The sequence below is a fragment of the Balaenoptera borealis genome, assembly GCF_965194805.1.
Source record: "Balaenoptera borealis genome assembly, chromosome: 18".
Lineage (NCBI taxonomy): Eukaryota > Metazoa > Chordata > Mammalia > Artiodactyla > Balaenopteridae > Balaenoptera > Balaenoptera borealis.
Window position 1 is genome coordinate 39,376,934 of NC_138877.1, and position 26,982 is coordinate 39,403,915.

At 32.6% G+C, this 26,982-nt stretch overlaps 1 long non-coding RNA gene across 1 annotated transcript; it reads left to right on the top strand.

The window, feature by feature from the left end:
• Window positions 1-3,336: 3,336 nt before the first annotated feature.
• Window positions 3,337-24,057, top strand: LOC309615841. The gene is made up of 3 exons (XR_014237098.1): window positions 3,337-9,897; window positions 10,244-13,858; window positions 13,907-24,057. It is a non-coding gene; the product is annotated as an uncharacterized lncRNA (long non-coding RNA).
• Window positions 24,058-26,982: the final 2,925 nt, after the last annotated feature.

A 26,982-nucleotide genomic window follows, 5' to 3' on the forward strand; every position in this document is an offset into this window, starting at 1 on the left:
CTTCTCAAACTCTTCCAAAAAATTGCGGAGGGAGGAACACTCCCAAACTCATTCTATGAGGCCACTGTCACCCTGATACCAAAACCAGACAAAGATAGAACAAAAAAAGAAAATTACAGAACAATAACACTGATGAATATAGATGCAAAAATCCTCAACAAAATACTAGCAAACAGAATCCAACAACACATTAAAAGGATGATACACCATTATCAAGTGGGATTTAACACAGGGATGCAAGGATTCTTCAATATATGCAAATCAATCAATGTGATACACCATTTCAACAAATTGAAGGAGAAAAACCATATGATCATCTCAATAGATGCAGAATAAGCTTTTGACAAAATTCAACACAAATTTGTGATCAAAACTCTCCAGAAAGTGGACATAGAGGGAACCTACCTCAACATAATAAAGGCCATATATGACAAACTCACAGCAAACATCATTCTCAATGGTGAAAAACTGAAACCATTTCCTCTACGATCAGGAACAAAACAAAGATGTCCACTCTCACCACTATTATTCAACATAATTTTGGAAGTCCTAGCAATGGCAATCAGAGAATAAAAAAAATAAAAATAATACAAATTGGAAAAGAAGAAGTAAAACTGTCACTCTTTGCAGATAACATGATACTAAACATGGAGAATCCTAAAGATGCCACCAGAAAACTACTAGAGCTAATCAATGAATATGGTAAAGTTGCACAATACAAAATTAATGCACAGAAATCTCTTGCATTCTTATATACTAATGATGAAATATCTGCAAGAGAAATTAAGGAAACACTCTCATTTACCATTGCAACAAAAGAATAAAATACCTAGGAATAAACCTACCTAGGGAGACAAAAGACCTGTATGCAGAAAACTATAAGACACTGAAGAAATAAATTAAAGATGATACCATCAGAAAGAGAGATATACCATGTTCTTGGATTGGAAGAATCAACATTGTGAAAATGACTCTACTACCCAAAGCAATCTACAGATTCAATGCAATCCCCATCAAATTTCCATTGGCACTTTTTACCGAAGTGGAACAAAAACTCTTAAAATTTATATGGAGACACAAAAGACCCCGAATAGCCAAAGCAGTCTTGAGGGAAAAAAGCGGAGCTGGAGGAATCAGACTCCCTGCCTTCAGACTATACTACAAAGCTACAGCAATCAAGACAATATGATATTGGCACAAAAACAGAAATATAGATCAATGGAACAAGATAGAAAGCCCAGAGATAAACCCAGGCACCTATGGTCAGCTAAACTATGACAAAGGAGGCAAGGATGTACAATGGAGAAAAGACAGTCTCTTCAATAAGTGGTGCTGGGAAAACTGGACAGCTACATGTAAAAGAATGAAATTAGAACACTGTCTAACACCATACACAAAAACATACTCAAAATGGATTAGAGATCTCAATGTAAGACTGGACACTCTAAAACTCTTAGAGGAAAACATAGGAAGAACACTCTTTGACATAAATCACAGCAAGATCTTTTTTGATCCACCTCCTAGAGTAATGGAAATAAAAACAAAAATAAACAAATGGGACCTAATGAAACTTCAAAGCTTTTGCACAGCAAAGGACCATAAACAAGACAGAAAGAAAATCCTCAGAATGGGAGAAAATATTTGCAAATGAATCAACGGACAAAGGATTAATCTCCAAAATATATAAATAGCTCATGCAGCTCAATATGCAAAAAGCAAAGAACTCAATCCAAAAATGGGCAGAAGACCTAAATAGACATTTCTCTAAAAGAAGATATACTGATGGCCAAGAAGCACATGAAAAGCTGCTCAACATCACTAATTATTAGAGAAATTCAAATCAAAACTACAATGAGGCACCACCTCACCCCAGTTAGAATAGGCATCATCAAACAATGTACAAACAACAGATACTGAAGGGGGTGTGGAGAGAAGGGAATCCTCTTGCACTGTTGGTGGGAATGTAAGATGATACAGCCACTATGGAGAATAGTATGGAGGTTCGTTAAAAAACTAAAAATGGAATTACCATATGATCCAGCAATCCCACTACTGTGCATATACCCAGAGAAAACCATAATTCAAAAAGACACATGCAACCCAGTGTTCATTGCAACACTGTTTACAATAGCCAGGTCAGGGAAGCAGCATAAATGCCCATCGACAGATGAATGGATAAAGAAGGTGTGGTACATATATACAATGGAATATTACTCGGCCATAAAAGGACCGATTTTGGGTCATTTGTTGAGACCTGGATTGATCTAGAGACTGTCATACATCATGAAGTAAGTCAGAAAGAGAAAAGCAAATATCGTATATTAACGCATAAATATGGAATCTTGAAAAGTGGTACAGATGAACCAGTTTGCAGGGCAGAAATTGAAAAAGAGATATAGAGAACAAACATATGGACATCAAGGGGGGAAAGCGGCAGGGGATGGGGGTGGTGGTGTGATGAATTGGGCGATTGGGATTGACATGTATACACCAAGCGTATAAAACTGATGACTAATAAGAACCTGCTGTATAAAAAAATAAATAAAATAAAATTCAAAAACAAAACTTTTCCTCTTTATCATGTATGCCAATGGTAATTAATGAAATATAACAAATATAACATATATTTATTATATAAAATAAAAAAAAAGCAGCAAGGGAAAAGCAACAAATAACATACAAGTGAATCCCCATAAAGTTAACAACTGATCTTTCAGGAGAAACTCTGCAAGTCAGAAGGGGGTGGCAGTACAAATTTACAGTGATGAAAGGGAAAAACCTACAACCAAGATGACTCTACCCAGGAAGAATCTCATTCAGAATTGATGGAGAAATTAAAACCTTTACAGACAAACAAAAGCTAAGAGAATTCAGCACCACCAAGCCAGCTTTACAACAAATGCTAAAGGAACTTCTCTAGGCAAGAAACACAAGAGAAGGAAAACACCTACAATAACAAACCCAAAACATTTAAGAAAATGGGAATAGGAACATACATATCGATAATTACCTTAAATGTAAATGGATTAAATGCTCCCACCAAAAGGCACAGACTGGCTGAATGGATACAAAAACAAGACCAGTATATATGCTGTCTACAAGAGACCCACTTCAGACCTAGGGACACATACAGACAGAAAGTGAAGGGATGGAAAAAGATATTCCATGCAAATGGAAATCAATAGAAAGCTGGAGCAGCAATTCTCATATCACACAAAACAAACTTTAAAATAAAGACTATTACAAGAGACAAAGAAGGACACTATATAATGATCAAGGGAACAATCCAAGAAAAAGATATAACAAGTGTAAATATTTATGCACCCAACATAGGAGCACTTCAATACATAAGGCAAATGCTAACAACCATAAAAGGGGAAATCAACAGTAACACAATCATAGTAGGGGACTTTAACACCCCACTTTCACCAATGGACAGATCATCCAAAATGAAAATAAATAAGGAAACACAAGCTTTAAATGACACATTAAACAAGATGGACTTGATATCTATAGGACATTCCATCCCAAAACAACATAATACACTTTCTTCTCAAGGGCTCATAGAACATTCTCCAGGATAGGTCATACCTTGTGTCAAAAACCAAGTCTCAGTAAATTTAAGAAAATTGAAATTGTATCAAGTGTCTTTTCCAGCAACAATGCTATGAGACTAGATATCAATTAGAGGAAAAAAACTATAAAAAAATACAAACACAGGGAGGCTAAACAACACACTACTAAATAATCAAGAGATCACTGAAAAAAACAAAGAGGAAGTCAAAAAATACCTAGAAACAAATGACAATGAAAACATGATGAACGAAAACCTATGGGATGCAGCAAAAGAAGTTCTAAGAGGGAAGTTTATAACAAAACAATCCTACCTTAGGAAACAAGAAAAATCTCAAAAAAAACCAACCTAGTCTTACTCCTAAAGCCATTAGAGAGAGGAGAACAAAAAAACCCCCAAAATTAGAAGAAGGAAGGAAACCATAAAAATCAGGTCAGAAATAAATGAAAAAGAAATTAAGGAAATGATAGCAAAGGTGAATAAAACTAAAAGCTGGTTTTTTGAGAAGATAAACAAAATTGATAAACCATTAGCCAGACTCATCAAGAAAAAAAGGGAAATGACTCAAATCAACACAATTAGAAATGAAAAAGGAGAAATAACCACTGACACTGCAGAAATGCAAGGATCATGAGAGATTACTTCAAGCAACTATATGCCAATAAAATGGACAACCTGGAAGAAATGGACAAATTCTTAGAAAATCACAACCTTCTGAGACTGAACCAGGAAGAAATAGAAAATATCAATAGACCAATCCCAAGCACGGAAATTGAAACTGTGATTAAAAATCTTCCAACAAACAGAAGCCCAGGACCAGATGGTTTCACAGGCAAATCCTTTCACACATTAGAGAAAAGCTAACACCTATCCTTCTCAAACTCTTCCAAAATATAGTAGAGGGAGAAACACTCTCAAATTCATTCTACAAGGACACCATCACCCTGATACCAAAACCAAACAAAGATGTCAAAAAAAAAAAAAAAAGAAAACTGCAGGCCAATATCACTGATGAACATAGATGCAAAAATCCTCAACAAAATACTAGCAAACAGAATCCAACAGCACATTTAAAGGATCATACACCATGATCATCTGGGATTTATCCCAGGAATGCAAGGACTCTTCAATATATGCAAATCAATCAATGTGATACACCATATTAATTTATTGAAGGAGAAACATCCTATGATCATCTCAATAGATGCAGAAAAAGCTTTTGACAAAATTCAACACTGATTTATGATAAAAATCCTCCAGAAAGTAAGCATAGAGGGAAGTTACCTCAACATAATAAAGGCCATATATGACAAACCTATAGCCAACATCATTCTCATGGTGAAAAACTGAAACCATTTCCTCTAAGATCAGGAACAAGGCAAGGTTGTCCACTCTCACCACTATTATTCAATATAGTCTTGGAAGTTTTAGCCACAGCAATCAGAGAAGAAGAAGAAGTAAAAGGAATCCAAATTGGAAAAGAAGAAGTAAAGCTGTCACTGTTTGCAGATGACATGATACTATACATGGAGAATCCTAAAGATGCTACCAGAAACTACTAGAGCTAATCAATGAATTTGGTAAAGTAGCAGGATACAAAATTAATGCACAGAAATTTCTTGCATTCCTATACACTAATGATGAAAATCTGAAAGAGAAATTAAGGAAACACTCCCATTTAGCACTGCAAGAAAGAGAATAAAATACCTAGGAACAAACCTACCTAAGGAGACAAAAAATCTGTATGCAGAAAACTGTAAGACACTGATGAAAGAAATTTAAGATGATACAAACAGATGGAGAGATATACCATGTTCTTGGATTGGAAGAATCAACATTGTGAAAATGACTACACTACCCAAAGCAAGCTACAGATTCATTGCAATCCCTATCAAACTACCAATGGCATTTTTCACAGAACTAGAACAAAATATTTTAATTTATTGAAAAAATACTTAACCTGATTACCATAACTAACAGATGCCGGTGATGAGAACATATGGTTCATTCACAATACCTAAAACTAACCTTTAAAACCCTAGTGTTTGTCTCAATTTTTTTTCTATGTAAACTCCTTTCTAGCTTTTATATCTCAAGTTTACACTGTTATATTTCATTGTCTGCTTAGAGAAAGGGTCTCTTCAATGTCTTCATCAGTTTTACATATACAATGGAGAAAAGACAACCTCTTCAGTAAATGGTGCCGGGAAAACTGGACAGCTACATGTAAAAGAATGAAATTAGAACACTCAGTAATACCATATGCAAAAACAAACTCAAAATGGATCAAAGACGTGAATGTAAGACCAGACACTATAAATCTCTTAGAGGAAAACATAGGCAGAGCACTCTGTGACATAAATCACAGCAAGATCCTTTTTGACCCACCTCTTAGAGGAATGGAAATAAAAAGAAAAATAAACAAATGAGACCTAATGAAAATTAAAAGCTTTTGCATAGCAAAGGAAATCATAAAGATGAAAGGTAGCCCTCAGAATGGGAGAAAATATTTGCAAATGAAGCAACTGACAAAGGATTAATCTCCAAAATATACAAGAAGCTCATACAGCTTGATATCAAAAAAAAGAAAAAACCCGATCCAAAAATGGGCAGAAGACCTAAATAGACATTTCTCCAAAGAAGATATACAGATTGGCAACAAGCACATGAAAGGATGCTCAACTTCACGAATCATTAGAGAAATGCAAATCAAAACTACAATGAGGTGTCACCTCTCCCCAGTCAGAATGGCCATCATCAAAAAATCTACAAAGAATAAATGCTGGAGAGGGTGTGGAAAAAAGGGAACCCTCTGCACTGTTGGTGGGAATGTAAATTTATACAGCCACTATGGAGAACAGTATGGAGTTTCCTTATAAAACTAAAAAGAGAACTACCATATGACCCAGCAATCCCACTACTGGCCATATACCCTGAGAAAATCATAAGTCAAAAAATGTTATGTAACCCAACGTTCATTGCAGCACTGTTTACAATAGCCATGACATGGAAGTTACCTAAGTGTCCATCAAGAGATGAATGGATAAAGAAGATGTGGCACATATATACAATGGAATATTACTCAGCCATAAAAAGAACCTAAATTGAGTTATTTTTCGTGAGGTGGACGGACCTAGAGTGTGTCATACAGAGTGAAGTAAGTCAGAAATAGAAAAACAAATACTGTGTGCTAACACATGTATATGGAAATTTAAAAAAGTAAAAGGTTCTGAAGAACCTAGAGATAGGACAGGAATAAAGGCACAGACGTAGAGAATGGACTTGAAGACATGGGGAGGGGGAAGGGTAAGCTGGGACGAAGTGAGAGAGTGGCATTGACATATATACACTACAAAATGTAAAATAGATAAGTAGCAGGAAGCGGCTGCATAGCACAGGGAGATCAGCTCGGTGCTTTGTGACCACCTAGAGGGGTGGGGTAGGGAGGTTTGGAGGGAGACACAGGAGGGAGGGGATATGGGGATATAGGTATACGTAAAGCTGATTCATTTTGTGATACAGCAGAAACTAACACAACATTGTGAAACAATTATACTCCAATAAAGATATTAAAAAAATAAAATATAAAAAAAAATTTTAAGAGAGGGCTATAATGAGGTTCCCATTGTCATGAAAGATAGGTGAATCTGTAATCTCATGACACATTCAAAAATTATTTTCCCTTTTGGTGGACTAAAAGTAGTGTTTCTTTTTTCTGGAAACCAAGGGAGTATTTGCTGGCATCTAACAAAATATGTTATGAGTAAATTTAGCTCAGTGAGCTAAAGGAAAAAGGTGTAAGTAAGTCATGCTGATAGATGAAATGGAATAGAGTCCTTTGTATTACATTAGGAAACACTCTTCTTTTTACTCATTACTTGCATTTTCTCTCACTATATTCAGAAAAACCTAAGTAATGAATGTTAGAGGCTTTCAGTAAAGAACTGATTTTTGAAAGATGAAAGGAATTCAGAAAGAAAAGTGGTGGAGTTTTGTATTAGCTTGGGGAGTGGGGGAAATTGTACTAACTAGGAAATTAACCAGATTGATTAATTCTCCCACATTATTGAGAACTTTGCAGATCATTTTATGAAAATTCTATTACATGTCTGTTTTAGTCTGTTCAGGCTGCTCTAACAAACTACCATAGCCTGAGGGGCTTATAAATAGCAGAAATTTATTTCTCTCACTTATGTACGCTGGAAGTTCAAGGTCAGGGTGCCAGTGTGGTGAGGTTCTGTTGGGAACAGTTTTCTGGACTGCAGACTGACAACTTGTCACCCTGTCCTCACATAGCAGGAGGGGCAAGAGAGCCTTCTGAGGTCTCTTTTATAAGGGCACAGGTTCCATTCATGAGGGCTCCACCCTTGTGACCTAATCACCCTCAAAGGCCCTACCTCCAAATACCATTACATTGGGGCTTAGGTTTCAACATATGAATTTTGGGGAGAGACAAGTATTCAGTCTATACCTATGTCTTTCCAGAGATAAGCTCCTTGTGTAAATAATACAAATGTATAAAATATTGCTTTCTCACATTGCCAATTAGCATTGCTCTTTATTTACATCATAGAAAATGGTTTAACATTTGATATCCTTCATTATATCAACATATTATCAAATTTTCCTGTACTAAGTGACTAAAAACTTCTAAGTAGTGTTTCTTCAAGCCATTAACATGCAATATTTTCAATTACAAATACGTGAAGCTGAGAATTGGGAGAAAGATAAAACATAGCCACTAAATAGAAGTATTTTAATGTATTGGAAATTTATAAGATGAAAAAGTTCTGAGTATTTTAGATTTTACTTTATTAATTTTTATAATAAGTCTGAAACAACAGCAAAGAATTTCCACGAAACATACAGAAAAGTATAAAAATATATCTTATTTGTTTTAAAGTAGTTTTTTACTTCCAGATGTGATATTTAATACTTGTGGAAAGCACCAAAAAAAGTTCAATTTTTCTAAAATTAACAACCTACAATGTTCCTTTTGCCAAACTAATCATAGCTAAAATTTCCTCTATCCACTAAGTGAGAATTTGAATAAAAGTTCCTTTGTGTATCATAAAACAACCATATGTGATTTCTTAAAACATTAAATGACATTTATTCTATTATTTTATCATTGTATTCTACAACTGTCTTTTCACTTCCCTTTTCTCTTCTAATTCCTAAAATGTCAAATGAGATTCTATGTATCTACAAAATATCTCTGGACCTGAGGATGATGCCTTAAATTTCTAGCATTTGAAAGAATTAAAATCAGGTAAAATTCCCAAGGACTTGAAGCCAACACATATTTTGATCTAAGACATTTTTTTTTTTTTTGGTTTCATAGGGAGAAGTGTCTGAGAGATTAATGTTTTACTGGCTTAAAAAGGCACTTTTCTCCTCTTCAATTGCCAACAAACACTGAATAACAAAAGAATTGTTTGTATTATCTTTAAGATTGGAAGTTCCTATGGGAAAGTATTTCCTTCACAAATTATTTTGAGAATTAAAAATATATTTGCACCAATGTTTTAGAAGGGCCTCTGGACTAACATCTTGATTATAGAGGGGAAATCACATTGATGTTGAAGGCAGTTAAAAATTTTTTTCTACAAAGTACCCAATGATGCCTCAACCCTGTACTTTATTTCATCAATTAGTATTCTAATTTTATAAACCAGAATAGTGCACCATATACTAACTCTACTCACATTCCCTCTGTGATTTTGGTCTTTGAGTTTCTTCATTTGTAAAATGGGTATTTTAACTTAATTGTTATTAATTTCCTCCATTTCTTATACATGATGTTTCTATGGAGTTAAATGAATATGAGTTTAAATAAATATCAGGATGGCTGGTGAATTGAAGAAAATAAATATTGAGATAGAATGAAACTTTTGGATATTTGTATTTCCCCCCAGAATCTGAATTAAGTTTACACGTATTACATTTTCTTTTTCTGCCAGCTAGCATTACTCTAATTAGGGAAGACTATCAGGAATTAGAAACCTACAATTCAGGTATTCATTTATGCCCACTTTTAGGACATGTTCATGGATATTTTTGAGGATTTTAATTGAAGATATTATAAATGGTCAACACCCTAAAACCTTAAAGGAGGGTGTGAGTCTAATCAAATAAATCCAGCAATTACTCAAATTTAGGCTTTTGCACTTTAAATCAAATTCAGAAAATGCATTCTCTTCTCATCTTTAAGGTCATTGGAATAGGGTTACTTTTTTTCTCACTTTCTTTTCCTAATTCGTCTTCCTAGACTCCCTTCTCAGACTTATCCATGAACAAATATATGGACTTAAAAAACAAAGGTATTGGGCTTCCCTGGTGGCGCAGTGGTTGAGCATCTGCCTGCCAATCAATGCAGGGGACACGGGTTCGAGCCCTGGTCTGGGAAGATCCCACATGCCGCGGAGCAATTAGACCCGTGAGCCACAACTTCTGAGCCTGTGCGTCTGGAGCCTGTGCTCCGCAACAAGAGAGGCCACGATAGTGAGAGGCCCGCACACCACAATGAAGAATGGCTCCCGCTTGCCGCAACTAGAGAAAGCCCTCGCACAGAAACGAAGACCCAACACAGCCAAAAATAAATAAATAAATTAATTAATTAAAAAAAAAAACGAAAAACAAAAAAAAAACAACAAAAAAAAACCAAAGGTATTTAGCAAAGAACTGTGGAAAAAATATTTAGATATTCATATTATGTTAAAGAGTCCAAGCAGGATAATTACTTACGAGTTACTAAAGATATTACTAGGCACACACTATGTTCCAAAAGGTGTCTGTGTAATCTTAATATGATAAAAGAAAAACATTAGGGATACCCTTGGACATGAATAAAAATAATTCTGTTTCTGTACAGATGAGCCTGAGATGATAAGCCATTCAATGATTTTAAAATATAAACTGAACACAAAAATCGGGACTGCATATGTAGTAACACTATAAGCTATAATCTATATGTAAAACAGTGACATAAAAATTGTGAGAAAGTTTAAGATTTTTGAATTGACAAAGATAGAGAAAGAATACAAACATTCAAAGGAGAAAGTTACATTAATAGCTCTTATTTAATAGTTACCGTTCTCATGAAGTACTACTCTTTTGTCTCTTATATTTTGGTTTTCTGTATTATGAGAAAACAGAGTCAATTTTTGAGGTTGTTTACATTTTCAATTTCAGGTAAAAACAAGAAGAAATGAAGGACAAAGGAATGAAGCAGAAAAAAAAAATCCCTTCAGGCAAATCTTGAACTCACCTTGTTATGTTATTAATGCGGTAACCTCAAAGGAATCAATAGTCCTTTGAGGTTAACACATTAGGAAATCTAATCTCCTTTTTTATTTGAAGCTCTTTTAGAAATACTAGTTATGTGAACTATGGTTTTGGAATTTTAATTCTCTTGTATTTATTTGCATAGCAATTTATAGTTTATAAAATACCTTAATATGCATCATTTAATTTTTGTTTTTATCTATACAAGCACTGTGAGAGGAAGGCAAAACAGGCATTAATATCAGATTTTATAGAACAGAAGGGTGAAACTGATAGATTGGGAATTTCTTGCTCAAGTTTACGAAGCAAGGAAGTGAACCCAGTTTCCATGAATTTAAGCCCACCATATCGCATGACTTCCTCTAACAGTTCATTGATTATAGACACTTTGTAAACATATTCCAGCCCCAAAGTCCATTTCCCATGTATTCATTCAGTTTTTTCCATGAAAACCTGTTGTAAAAGAAAAGTGAAAATTTCCATAGTTTGGAAAGACAAGAACAGAAGATATTGGCTGCCTTGCAAAAAAAATATTTTTTTCCAATACTTGATAATACAACTTAAAATTTTTTCCATAGGTGTTTACAATAGGTTAAGCCTGAAATAATTAAAACTCAGAACAGTAATGTGCATATTTTTAATATTAAATAAAATTAAATATTAATCCACAATAATGCTGCCTTTCTTTAAAGAAATCTTAGAAGTAGGAAAAATGAGAAGAGTTGTGTCTTATTCAGTCTCATACCCAGTGTAAGAAGCTTCATGAATATTGGTAAACTGACCTTGTGTAACTGTTTTTCAATAGGCTAATAAACCTAACTCCCATCTTCCAAATTAAACTACGTTGAAAAATGCCCCATATTTGATATCATTTATTGATATGTTTGAAAATGATTTATACTGAACACATATTACAGATTGAATAAAATTATAAAATGTATAAATTTAATATAGTATATTAAATAGTAAATTTAATATAGTATATTTCAGTACCTTCAATTTGACTTAAATATATTATTTTATGATTATACTTTGGTTATAGTATTTTTCAGTTATAATATAGATATAATAAACACTTCTTGAAGTTATCAAAACTTGGGGCAGAGAATGAGTTTTTCAAAAGTATTGAAATGATGCATGCTGAAGAATTATGTGACAAAGAAGAATTCAGAACCCACATATCCATAATTTACACAGAAAATTCTACACAGAAAATCTCCAGCTCTAGAAGATGTGAAGCCCTAAGCTGAGTTATGGCTAATTAGTCATCCAAGTGCCATCATGCAGCCAGGCAGCAGTGGTCTCTGTAGTGGTTCTCTATAGTATTTTTGAGACCCTACATATAACTTTTAAACCTTTCAGTGTGCAAGGTAGGGAATATAACTTTGCACAAAACACACATTAAAGTTCAGTAAGACTAAGAGTCTCGGATGGATATAAGATAATTTCTCTCTCTGTTTATACACATAATTTCTCTCTCTGTTTAGGTGTATGAGAGTTTATGTATAAATTTCTCAAAATAAAGATGGGCAAATGTCAGTAAATTAACCCAAATTTAATACTCAGTGGAAAAATATTCCCCTTGACCTGGATTAAATAGAATCTCATAGTTTATTGTACCATAGTTTGTTAAAATTAGATATTTAATGAAAAAATATCCACATTAATATGTATATAAATATGCATTTTCATTTAAAATATATACTCATATACACATTTCTAAAAGAAATACACATAATATTTAACTAAATTCTATGATAAAAATAAATTATTGGATAAAATTATTAAAAGTAAAAGTTTGGCAGATCATCTAGAAATTTGATCATTTAATGTCACTAGACTTTATATTATTAAATTTTGTTAGAGTTAATAGCTATAATTTTAATAATGTGGCATCTCATTATTTTTTAATTCTTATGATTTTTTGTTCAAATTAATTTTTAAATAGTATACTTCTACCATCATTGAACTTATTAGTCTCTTAAGGCTAACTGTACACTGTATAAGTATATTTTTATAAGTTCATAAAATATTGTGACAAAACTACTCATAAAGCCAAGATATAAATGTTACTTTTTATTGTTTTCTTAGCAATGAAAACTTACCCAAAGCAAACAAGCTAGAACATAGAGCAACTGGGTAAATAGATAATGCTTGGAAAATTAATACAAAAAAACCCTTATTTATTGTTTGACTTCAAATTCACATTTTGTTTAGTTGACCAGTGGACTACATTGCCATTAGCATAACCAATCAACCAAGAAATAATTATTAAACACCTTCTATGTGTCAGATAATATTTTAAGTTTGGTTCTAGGAATGAAAAAATGATGAAAAGCTTTGCTATTTTAGAGTTTGTATCTAGTAGGAGAAGGCAGACAATAAACAAAACATATACTTTCAAATGATGGTGAGTGCTTTAGAGAAAATTAAGTGAAGGGCCTAGGATATCCCAGCTGTTTGTGTGCTTGTGGTTGGAGCATGGTTTGGAATTTTATGTAGAATGATCACAAAAGCCAAGGAGAAAATGTCATTTGAGCAGAGACCTGAAGAAGCTGATGGAGCAAGCCAAAGAAAAGAACGTTCTACACAATGGAAACAGGAAGTGCTAAACTGTAAGACTGGGGTTTGTCTGCTATACTCAAAAAGGAGTAAAGAGATGAGTAGTAGAAATCAGATCACATGGAGACCCCTAGGACATTGTAAGTCCTTGTCATTTACTCTGAATGACATTGAAGGGGTTGAGCGGAGGGGTGCCTTGATCTAACTTAATTTTGTAAAAGACCAGAGTAGAGCTGTTAAAACAAGAGAGAATTCTGAACACATTTTGTTTTTGAACTCATTTGAGTTCATAAGGCAAACAATGAATTTTTAACCCATATAACTGCTAAATCCATCTGTGTGGTGTGAAAACATGCAGTAGAAATGTGTTCAGTTTGTTTCATTGCTATGTATGCAGGAGACCATTCATTCTTAAGTTGTGAATTGATTTGTATAGTATTATATCACAAAAATATTTATGCACAACTAAATTGTTAAGAGGAGTTAAATTATTTTAATTAAAGATTTCTTACATTTAAACTTTATTATTTTCATTTTCTTTTGTACCAATCATTGATAAAAGTTAACAGGACTAGAGAAAATAGAGGCACTAGTCCTATTCAACATAAATACACAATATTTACTAATAAGTTTGTACCTGCCAAAAAGGAAAATGTCCAATGAGTTATTTACATGATAACATTTACATTTACATGAATACCGTGTATTTTCCTAAAGATGTTAAAAATATCATATAATAAAAAGATGGGGAAAAGTTGATTCAGAATGCCTTTTCATGTTGCCAGAGTTCTATACTGAACTGTCCTTAGGTATTCTAAAATCTGTACATTGTACCAAACAGCAGGCCTCATGAGAATGTTTGTGAGCTTTGATTAGGAGCCAGTATATGGCCGCTTCCATCTAATGCATCCCTATAGCAGAAAACCTAAAATGAACACACACTGTTATCTGCTCTGAAAACAATGTACCATAATAACCAGAGGTCATCTTCCAGACCAGTCTATCAGCAGGATCGTTGGGGTCCAATGAAAATCCGACAGAGAAGCAGTCAATGCATGCAAGCTGCAAGCTGAGACCTTCTTCAGTTAAATGTACTATAGTAGATTTGACCTTGCCTCTGGGTTCCAAAAAATTCATACTTTACATGAGCTATTTTATGTTAACCACAGACTCAGTGATTCTCACTGTTTGGTTTTTGGGTCTTAATGATTTTCTGCAGCATATTTCCTTTAAAAGACATGATTATACAGCAGTAGAAATCACTTAGAATATACACAAAAATGGATACCTGGGATGCAGTATTCTTTTCACAGTGATAGTTTCCCTTAACTTTCAAATTTCATGTGAATCTAAGCGCTCTCTTGCTCTACTGTTGTGTGATTTTAGACAAATGAATTTTATCATAGCATAAGTAATGGGTCACTGTGTAGAAATCAAAGTAAATAATTACTTATTTTGGCTTTTGAAATATTACCCACATGACCTTGGAAAATCTCTTTGACCTACAATTTCTTAGTTTATAAAAAGAGGACAATAATATCTGTCGTGTTTATCTCACAGAGATATGGTAAAATGTTTTTAATTGTCAAATGCTAACATGTGTAAGATGTTTTAAGTATAGGTTTTTTTGTCTGTTTTTCAGTATGCATGTCATTGGTATTGGTAAAGATAGTCCTTGACTGAGTAATAAAGTGTGACATTTTTGGAACATAAATTGTTTCAGATATTATCCAATGTAACCTAGATGAATGTCTTCTACAAACATTGGGTTTGGATTCCTATCTTGACTGCAACATTAAATACTAATATCATTACTAGTTACCCTATTATTAAGTATTTTAAAAATTAATTTCTTGAATAAATTAATAAATGTAAATGAATTGAGAAATTAGTGATTTATTTCTTCAGTACTTATGTATTTACCTATCTCTACACAAAATTGTGGATAGACACTTGAATTCAAATATCAATAAAGCAATTTATAAATATCTATTTTATATGAAAGTTTGAGGTCTACCCATTGTTTATTTTTTTCAGAAATAAGAGTTTCAATTTCGATTCTAAATATTTTCTGCAAACCCTTGGGCAGGTTTTCATCTTATTGAACACATTATATGACTGTCTGATTTCCTGTCCCAAAAGAGTTTAGAAAGTTATATGTGCTTCCTCAAGTTTTCATGTGGCTATATCAGTCCAAATAACTTAGAGTCACTAAAAAAATACTAAAATCATCTTTTAAAAAGGGAAAATCATTGGTAAAATTCTGAGATAATTAGGAAATATAGAATGAGGATAGTGCTTTATACAGAAAGTTGAGTGATTCCTTAAAATGATAAATGATTTTATTTTCTGTCTTTCTGGCTAGCTTATGTAATAGTACATATCCATGAAACTGTCTGTTAATTGATGACTAATTAAAATTTGCTGATCAAAAGATGCCGTTGGGAATAAATAAATCTCAACATGAAGTATGGGGAAAGAGTACTATTATCCTATGTTGCAGGATTTATGTGAATGTGGTTAAAATAGGACGTAAACAATATTCGTCAGAGATGACATTTCTGTTTGACACAGAACAGAAGAACCCACCAATCACCAAAAGAGGTCAGTTTTAGCCTAGGAACACCAGTCCTGACTGAATGTGTAATTCCATTTTAAATATACATAAAATGTAATGTTTAAGTGTAACAGTAAAATCATCTCATGTTTTACAATGCTTTACAGTATTTCCAAATTTTGCCAGTTAGATGAGTAAATTTGTCTCTAGTTTTCATTAATTAAAGCAGTAACCACTAACCAAATCCTGTGGAAATATGATTTGATACATGATTGAGACCAACCGATACCTGGCAAAATATGTGTCATTTCCGTATTTATATAGGTCTTAACATTACTATCCAGAAACTTTCACATAGAAAATTTTGTGTGTATGTATGTGTGTAAGTATATTTATTCACACACTTGCACACACATGTACATGATTTTTCTAGAAAGATCTGTTTGCTCCCATGAGTGTAATTATGAAACATGCCACATGTCACCCTCGGAGACTGGGTCCCAACAGTATTGAAAATTAAGAGAACTGGAAGATATCCATATGTTTTCTGAAAGAGAGGAAGAGAGATTTGAGCAGTAATAAATAAGTTGTCTAATCCTCTTCAGTTATGAGGACAGCTGGTTTAGACGCTAAGCTAATCTCTGAATTCGTTTTGGTGTGCTTAGATAAATTAGCTTGAAAACAGCAGAAATAGCAGCAAACTGATTCACTTAAGTCCCTTTATAGCATATTTGATCCTCTACTACTTGCTCCTCTCCACAGGTATTGACACCAATGCCTGAAAAAAATCTTCCTAATTTCCTGTTTTTTACTATTGGCCTAACACCATATATGTACATTTCTTCAGGTTTTAACCACTTATTTTGTTTGTGCTTTGAATTTCTATTTGTACTTTCCAGTTCTAAAAAGCATAAGGAATTCAGTTTTTCTTATTCATTACCTATTATGTTATTTTATATTGTAAGCTCTCAATAAACAATCATTACTCTGGGTAGAAAAGTTAAATAATTTCTAAAATTATTAAAAAGTATTATTCTTAATAAAAATATTATTTTATTTAATTATTTTTAACAATTATTCTTAATTATTGTTAGTTAAACTGAAAGCTGCAAACAAAAAATATTTTTAAGTGAAATTCAAGTTTGTGTGATGAAAATGAAGTGAAAAGCAGATGAAGTAAAAATACATATGACTATATGATATGTAAAAATTTTATGATATTCAGCAATACAATAGCAATTTACTTTATAAGTCTGTTTATGTGAGTGCTAAAAAAACAGAATCTAATCAAAATTTTTTTTCTTTACTTTATTGAAGTATAGTTGATTTACAGTGCTGAGATTAACATAAACACACTACTATATATAAAATAGATAACCAACAAGGATCTACTGTATAGTACAGGGAACTATACTCAATATTTTGTAATAACCTATAAGGGAAAATAATCTGAAAAAGAATATATATATATACATAAATAACTGAATCGCTTTGCTGTACACCTGAAACTAATACAACATTGTAAATCAACTGTACTTTAATAGAACCTAATTTTTTTTGAATGATCAACTCAGTATATTAAACACACATAGATATGCATATTATTGTGAAATATTTTTTATGAAAACATGAACACTTCAGTTATGTGTGTGTATCCACCCTTCAGGGCCTGAATAGAGAAAAAGGTAGAGAAATGTTGATTTCATTCTCTGCCTGACTGTGTGAGCTGGGACTTTGATCTTTTCCTGACCTAGGCACTCCTGGTTCTCAGGCTTTTAGACATGGACTAGAATCTACACCAACAACTCTCTGGCTTTCAGGCCTTCCAACTACAACACCAGCTTTACTGGGTCTCCAATTTACAGATTGCAGATTGTGGGACTTCTCAGCCTCCATAATCTCATGAACTAATTCCTTATGAGAAATCTCATAAAAGAGGGAGAAAGGGAGAGAGAGAAATGAGAAAGTGGGAGAGAGGGGGAGTCCTTGTGGTTCCATTTCTCTGGAGAACCCTGATACAGTCTAAAAAATAACAAAGCATAGATATTGCTATAATAGGAATTTCTGATTACCTTTAAATTATATTGAACGTTTCTACTATTTTTCATATTATCATATTCACCACATAAATATAAATAACACTTCTGCTGAAACAAAAAAGTGAATGCACGTATATAATACAGTTGTTTGTGGGGGAATGTAGAAGCAAAACAGTTAAGGTATTATAATGATTAACACGATTATTAAACTTAAAATATTTAGCTCCTTATATATAAGAAATTCTATATTATACAGTAATAGGGATGAGCAACCTTCATGGAAAATTCATTATCCCCAGGATACTCTCAATATCTCCGCAAACATGTTCATGCTTATGATTACTCTTATGATCCTTGTTTTATATTTAAGAATACTTAGGCTTATAGTTCACAGTAACTTTTCCCAAATTAGTAGCTAGTAGATGAAATCTAAGCAGTCTTGCTCTAAAGTCTGAATTGTATACTACCATAAAGCTTCAATATATAACCATTAAGTCCTTTGAAATATAATAAACAGTCTAAAATGTGAAAATTTCTAAATATTTTTGGAAATTTATACAATATAAAAGTCATAAAAATAATGAGTGGCAAGTTATTTGTTAAATAACACTATTTTTTTAAACTTAAAAATAAAAAAAAAAAATTCTCTGTCCAAACTTCTAAAGAATTTGATTCTGGATATAATTGTTGACTTCTGTTAAAAAAGTATGTAAGTTTCAACAGCCTTTTCCTAGCTATGTTAACAAAAATGTTTGGTGGCAGAAGGCACTTGCTTTTCACATTATTTAGCTCCAAAAACTTCTAATATGATATGAAGCATAACAGCGTCCTCTTTATAAACTAACTGAGGTTGTTGATCTTTAACATAATGTTTAATTTAGCTATTACATTTAACAGGGAAATTAGTTTTTAATTGCTTTTGAAGATAAATTTTTAAAATATTATCAATGAAAACAATCTCAAAGTGTTGTCTTTATCTATATTACTCTCAAAATAAAATACATTGCTAACATTCATTGTAAAATGTAATTCTTGTTTGTAGAAAACAAGTTTTTCTTATCTTGATAAGATGATAAAAATGACTTGATAATTATTGGGGGCTATATGTTAAAAGTGAATGGAAGTTATTATGTAGAAAATTTTGTTTTCTTTTTTGTTTTTTGATGAGCAAAATAACACCTCAGTAACAGCATATAAATACTTTTAATTAAAGATAACCTTCAACTACCTTGTTTCCTTAACACACACACACATGTAATTTCCTTTTAACCTGTTTTGCAATAGCTTAAAATTATTTTTGATGGTACAAAAATATTTTAAAATTGTCCATAAATCTCAATAAAAATATCAGATTTACAAAACAATTTGTATAAAGGAAATATGGCTTGTAGCAAATATGTAACTCCATTCAATTTGGAGATTTTTTTCTGCATCATTTTTCTTAAAACACCTTGTGGCAATGGCTGTCATTTTGCATTTTGAGTTTGTAGCGTGAAACACTCAAAAATTGTTTTCTTCATAGATCCTCTCTAGAAATGAGGATAGTTGTTAGTAATTTGAACAGATTATTGAAGTCATAGGGCCCTATTTTTTCATAAGATTTTGTCAAGAATGAATACCTTTTAAACAAAGATAAAAACTTGTTTAAAATAACTGGGTGTTATAATAAAACAAATCTTTACACACTTTAGATAAACTTTTTCTCACTAACTTTTTAATCATAGTTTGATTTAATCTCTTCCTTAATCCTTAGTGGTGTATTTATTGCAGTATTACAGTATAACCTCTCTTAATGCCAAAAGTTTATGAGGATTGGTACAAGTCTCTGGGATTTCAGCTTATTTTCACTACTATATATGGGCACTCTATCTTAGGAGACATTACTAGGGATGTCATTATTCATGGTATGCTACAGAGATTTTGCTTCAAAACATGGACCTTACAGAAAATAGTTTCAAATACTAGCTCTGACTCTAATTACACAAGATTTAATTTTTTCTGAGTTTCATGAATCTTAAATGTAAAATGAAAATGATAATTCTTACCTCACATCAAGATAATGTTTCTCTAACACCTGACATAAAATTGCATTTAGTTTACCTTCACTTTCCTCCTGAAATCTTGTTCTAATTTATTTTTTAAGTACATAATAGATTTTTTCCTTAATATATAAATGAAATTTATTAAATTATACAATAGGATAAGCATCACATTGGCCCTTAGAGAGGCAAGCAGCCTGTGTTTCTGGTTCATAAAATTCAGGGGACATCAGCCTGATACTATCAGGGAAAAGATAAAAAAAGGAATACCTTCAGATTAATAAGGCTGTGTTTACTAAGGTGGTATATATCCCAACAGTTTAGGTTAAGAAAGTGAAGACAACAAACAAAATATAGGTAGAAAACAACTGATTGTATGTTATAATAATTGTGGTAGTAGAAAAATATGGCTAAGCCATTAAAAGTCTAGAAATAAATGAGTAAAATAGATTGAGTACTTTCACTAGGTAGACATTTCATATTGTTTAGTACTTGTCTCTGTGTAGTATATCTTGGTGATTTAGTAATATTGTCTGGATTCTTATACAGTTGGCTCTAAAGTGCTTATTGGTGGAAGTAAGGGAGTATTAAGCATGAGAGCATAGTCAGCAATCATAAATCTTGGAGAAAATAAAAGGAAGGGAGCACTAATATAATAAGATAATAAGGAGAACAAGTTCAGAATGGTGATATGAGGAACTCGGCACATCTTTTCCTGACAAAGCAAGTTTAACTGACGAAAATTATTAAAAACAAACAAACCCACAACCATTTAAAGTCTTTGGGAATTGTTCTAAAGGCAGAGAGTAAATTAAGAAGTATTTATTCAAAAAAATGTAAATCTCACTAAGAATAGCAATAGTCTGTGATGTTTGAGCTATAGCCCACTCACTTCCCCCATCAGTTCATTGTAAAGGAATCTGTAATCCTGGTAATAATGTTCAAGAGCTTGGTGCTCCCTCTTCTCCTACATACCAGACAAGAGATAATTTATCTCCGCAGAAGGGGGAAGCTATCAAGTTTTCCCAATCCCACAGCTCTACTTTTTGGAAATTCTATTCCAGGTAAGATAATCTGAGCCATCTGGGACTCCTTTCTCCACCCAAACCACATTTATAGGGCAGAAACTGAGAATAATGGAGTCCCAATCATCCTTGTTGTACCTTACCCATAGTACATTGGTTCCACCCAGGGAGAGTAAATCTGAGAAGACTGGAGACTAATGTTCTGGACCAGCAAAGAAATGGACAAATATCTGCACACCCAGCTCCAGAGCAGCAGCAGAGACGTTTTGACCAAAGGGAGAGGCAGGCTATAAGAACAGAGAGAGACTTTGGAAGTTCTTCTCAGTAAAATTGACTTCATTTGAAAGAGTGAATGGGGATGTCAAAAACAATGGAGATTTTGGTGGTAGATAATTATGAGTAGGCTGGTCACTCTATGAGAGCTAAACATTAGACCATCTAGAAGTTTAACAGAGAGAACTAAAGGGAGGAACCCTCCTGAAGTTGGAATGAACCTCAAAGACTGCAGTTTTAAAACTCGTTTAAAGTTTCCCTTGTAAAGGACTAAATTGAAAAGGATCAAAATTTGGAGCAATTTATGCCTTCAGGTAACTGTCAAAACAATAGAGCATGCAGTCTGCAATTAATGAAGACAAACAGCTGGCTGTGATACGAATAGAGGCAGACTGCTTAATAGAAATATTTGAGAAGGAGACAGCCAAAGATAGCACAGCTACTCTAAGTGTTATCTCAGGGGACAGAGTGCAGAGCAGGGTTACTGATTAGAAGGAGCAACATAAGAAACTGATCTTATAAGAAGAAATAAGCTACGTTAAATAGTATATCCAAGTAGTAAGTGACTGAGCAAACAAAGAGCAACAACAAGCCATAATGGGGAGTGGGGGGGAGTATTGATTTTGGTACAATATATTATCTAAAATGTCCAGTTTAAAAAACCACTTCTTTGCAAAAACCAGGGAAGTGTGATGTATACTCAGTAAAAAAAAAAAAAAAAAGACAATAGAAATAACCTTTGAAAGGGACCCAGAATTAGATTTAGTAAGCAAAGATTTCACAGCAGCTATTGTAAATATTTACAAATATTTTCATTGAAGGAAACAATGCTTAAGAAGTAAAGGAAGATATGTTGGCAATGTCTTATCAGTAAGAGAACATGAGTCAAGAGATAGAAATAATAAAAACAAAAAATCAAATGGAAATTCTGGAATTGAAAATACAATAACTAAAACTTTTTAAAAAAGTCATTACTAGTGCCAAACAGTATGTTTAGATTGTCAGAAGAAAGAACAGCAAAATTGAAAATAGTTTAACAAAGCTTATGCAATCAGAAGACTAGAAAGAAGAAGGAATAAAGAAAAATAAACAGAACCTCAGAATTATGGGACACCATTAAGTGCACTAACATATGCATAAAAGAAGTATGCCAAAAAGAAGAGGGAGGAAAAGAAGCAAAAAAGAATATTTGAGGAGTAAGGCTGAACACTTCCAAAATGTGATGAAATTATTAATTTACATATTTAAATGAACTCTAAGTGGATAAACATGAAAACATTCACCACCAGACATATCATAGAAAGAATGCTGAAAATCAAACACTGAAAAAGTAAGCCTTGAAATGAGCAAGAGAAAAATAACTTGTCATATACACAGAAATCTCAGTAAGATTGACAGCAGACTTCTCATCAAAATCAGTTGAGGTCACAAGACAGTAAGATGACATAGTCAAAATGCTGAAAGAAAAAAAAAAGTCAAACAAGAATCTTATCAGCAGTTAAATTATCTTTCAATAATTAATGTGAGATAAAGACATTTCCAAACAAACAAAAATGGGGAGAAGTGGTTGCTAGAAGGCCCACTTTAGAACAAATACTAAATGAATTTCTTCAGGCTAAGAACAAGTGACACAGAGAGTAGTTTGAATCCACATGAAAGAAATAAAGAGCACTGATAAAGGTAATCATGCAATTTTAAGACAGTATAAGTGTATATTTTTTCTTTACTTGCTAAAGTGACTGTGTAAAACAACATATATATATATATAATATACATTTAGCAATATATATGCATATAATCTATCCTACTGTCTTTTAAATATATATCTTTTAATATATATATTTAAATAATACATACATACATATATATACTATTGGTCAAAATACATGCAGAAATTTAGTATAGTGTTTGATAATAGCCCAAAAGAAGTGAGTGGTAGAAAACCTGCACCAAATAAGGAAATGAAATCAGATGTTAACTTAAACTCTCAGTAACAAATTAAGAGAACAGGAAAGGGTAAATAAGAATGTTGATATAAACAAATAATATATTGGATTGGCCAAATAGTTCATTCAGGGTTTTTCTGTGATATCTTACAGAAAAATCCAAATGAACTTTTTGGCCAACAATAAATGTATAAATATAGACTTCTTCATTCTCTCCCTGGATTAAAAAATAATGCAAGATCCAACTTTGTGCTTTCTAGAGGAGGCACACTTTAGATTCAAAGACATAAATATAATAAAATTTAAAAGATTTTTAAAAATATGTCATATAAACAGCACCCATAAGTATGGCTGTACTCATCAGGCAGAGAAAAGAAAAAATTCCTTTAAAGCAAAAATATCCTACAGCAAAGAGGGACATTTTATGATGATAAAACGTCAGTCAATCATGAAGCTATAAAGATCATATACATATTATGCACCTAACAACAGAATCACAAAATACATTAAGTAAATTCTAAGAGAAATAAAGGAATATTGATAATACAATAATGGTTATAGTCTTCAGTACCATACTTTCAATAATGGAGATAAAACTAGGCAGAAGATTAATAAGAATAAAGGCACCTCAAACAAAACTATAAACCAAATAGACTTAACAGACATCTATAAATCATTCTACCCCCCCACCCCCCAAGTAGTGGAGTATATATTCTTCTCAAGTGCACATTGAACAGAGAACATTCTCCAGGATAAACCACACACTAGACCACAAAACATTCCTGAATAAATTTGAAAGAAATAAAGTCACACCAAATATGTTATCTGACTACAATGCAATGAGATTAAAAATCAGTATAATAAGATATTTAGAGAATACACAATATATGAAAACTAAAGAAAACACACTGCTAATCAGTGAGTTAAGGAAATCACAAGAAAAATTAGAATGTACTTTGAGATGAATGAAAATTAAAACACTATATACCAGAAATTTTGTGATGTATATAAAGCAGTGATTAGAATTAAATTTATGTATGTTAATGACTTTATTCAAAAATAAAAAATCTGAAATCAATAAGCTAACATTTCAGCTAAAGATACTGATATAAGAGCAAACGAAGTCTAAAGCAAGCAGAATAAATAATAGAGCAGAAATTGGTAAAAGAGAGAATAGATACTTAAATGAAAACAAAAGTTAGTTTTATAAGATCAACAAAAATTTACAAAGCTTTAGCTAAACTAAACAAGACAAAAAGAAAGAGGAGACTCAAATGATTAAATCAGGAATGAAAGAGAAAGTGTCAGTATTGACCGTATACAAATGAAAGGCATATTAAGAGAATAATGTGAGAAAATATATGACAACAAAACAGAATTTGACTGCAGAAACAGACTAAAGAAGATATAGAAAGTATGAATATGTGTAAAACAAATAAAGAGATTGAATTGGTCATTAAAAATTTCACACAAGGAAAAGACAAGGCTTAAATAGATTCACTTGTGAATTCTAATACAAATTTAAAGAATAATTATTATTAATTCTTTAGAAAGTTTTCCAAAAAGTAAAACAGGAGTGAACAAAAATAAATGTCTACACACAAATTTTACACAAGCCTTCATAGCGTCATTAATCATAAAAGCCAAGAAGTAGAAACAACCCAAGTGTCCATCAACTGATCAATAGATACAAAAAATGCAGTATATACATGCAATGGAATACATTCAGCAATAAAAGGATGAAGTACTGTTACATGATTCAATATGAATGAAACTTGAAAACATGTTAGGTGACAGAGTCAGCTATAAAAGGTCACATTTTTTATTCCATTTATATAAAATGTCCAGAATAGACAAACCTGCTGAGAGAAAGTAGATTAGTGGCTTTCTGGGGCTCAGGGCTCAAGAGATATTGTGAAATGGGAAGTCACTGCTAATAGTTATGGGTTTCTTTTTGGGTTGATTGAGAATGTTCTAAACTTAGATTGTGTTGATGGTTGCCTGACTGTTTGAATATAAAAAAATGAATTGTACATTTTAAGTGAGTGAATTGTACAGCTCCTGAAATATGTCTTAATGAGAGGAGTGTGGGGGGAGGAAGAGAGAGAGAGAATGAGAGAACAGCAGGGGACATTTAGAAAAAGTAGACCTCATAACAGATCTATCTATTATTGTGTGATATTTTACTAAACCATTTTATTTCTCTAATGGTTTAAGTTTCCTCAGGCACTCATTAATTAAAAGAAAATTTATAACCTCTTTATAGAGAAGGATAATAAGAGAATCTCAACAGATGAGGGGTTAACATTTATAGCAGTTGACATTTGACAACAATTCTTTGAATATGAAATTAATTCCATAGCCAAACAAATTAATAAACAGGTGCTTGAATTTGTGAATGTATGACCCACGTTGTCCTCTCTCCTTTCCTACTCTCATGCTTTAAGGAGAAGATGTTTTTCTTTTTTCTTTTTTTCTTTTTGCAGGGGAGAAGAGTGTGGAAGCATGTGGTTTACAACTGAGGGTAATTCAAGGTGAGATGCAGATGAAGGGGACACTAAACAGCTAAATACCTTGAAGAAGCTGATTGCTGATAGATTTTAGAAATGAAATTAACACTAGAGAAAATTGTAGGTATTTACAAATTTCAGTCAGCATGAACTAATCATGCTATTGGGATTTTAGGTGGCCATCACCCCTCCAAATCAAAGAAAATTACTTCCTGGTGTTCCAGCTACTGATTCCAAGTGCTGGTAATGACAAGAGAAAACTGCTTCATTATCTTTCTCTCCAATCACTCATTAAGACTAAAAGTAAAAATCCATGTATTAATATTCATCCTTCTTACTTTTCAAGGACATAAACTTAAGTTTAAGAATGTTCCAAGGTATGGGACTTCTCTGGTGGTCCAGTGGGTAAAAATCTGTGCTCCCAATTCAGGGGACCTGGGTTCAATCCCTGGTCTGGGAACTAGATCCCACATGCATGCCACAACTATGAGTTTGCATGCTGCAACTAAGAAGTCCACATGCCACAATTAAACATGCCACAGTGAAGATCCCACGTGCCACAACTAAGACCCGGGACAGCCAAAATAAATAAATAAATAAATAAATAAATATATATATATATATATATATATATATATATATATATATATTTTTAAAAAGGAATCTCCCAAGATACCATAATTGCTGACTACATTGCTGGCATATGTGTATAGGACATTAAAAAATTCACTCCCTCAGCTATTTTTGGTTATTTCCCGGAAGTGCTTCTTTCTTGTAATATAAAGCTTGTCTACTCAGAAAAAAAAAACAAAACAAAATAGAATGTATCAGGCATATAACCCACTGAATGACTAGTAAAGGTAACAATCCTGATTACCCTGAAATAACCATTCTAATTTCTTCTTCAAATCTCAACAAGATGTTACAACAACATCCTGTTCCCTCCCCAGGGATAAGATTGACATTTGCCTCAAACCTCTTCCATTACATAGTTCTTTCAGTAATAGTTCAGCATGAACAACAGCAACAACAAATCTGTCACATTTCTCTCAGCATAGGTAGCCAATTGGTAATTTACCTTCTGGTCACAAATGTAGTATTTAAAAATATGTTGATGTAAAATTCATTATTTTGTATAAAAGTCCTGTTTTTTTTCTCCTAGAAAAATAT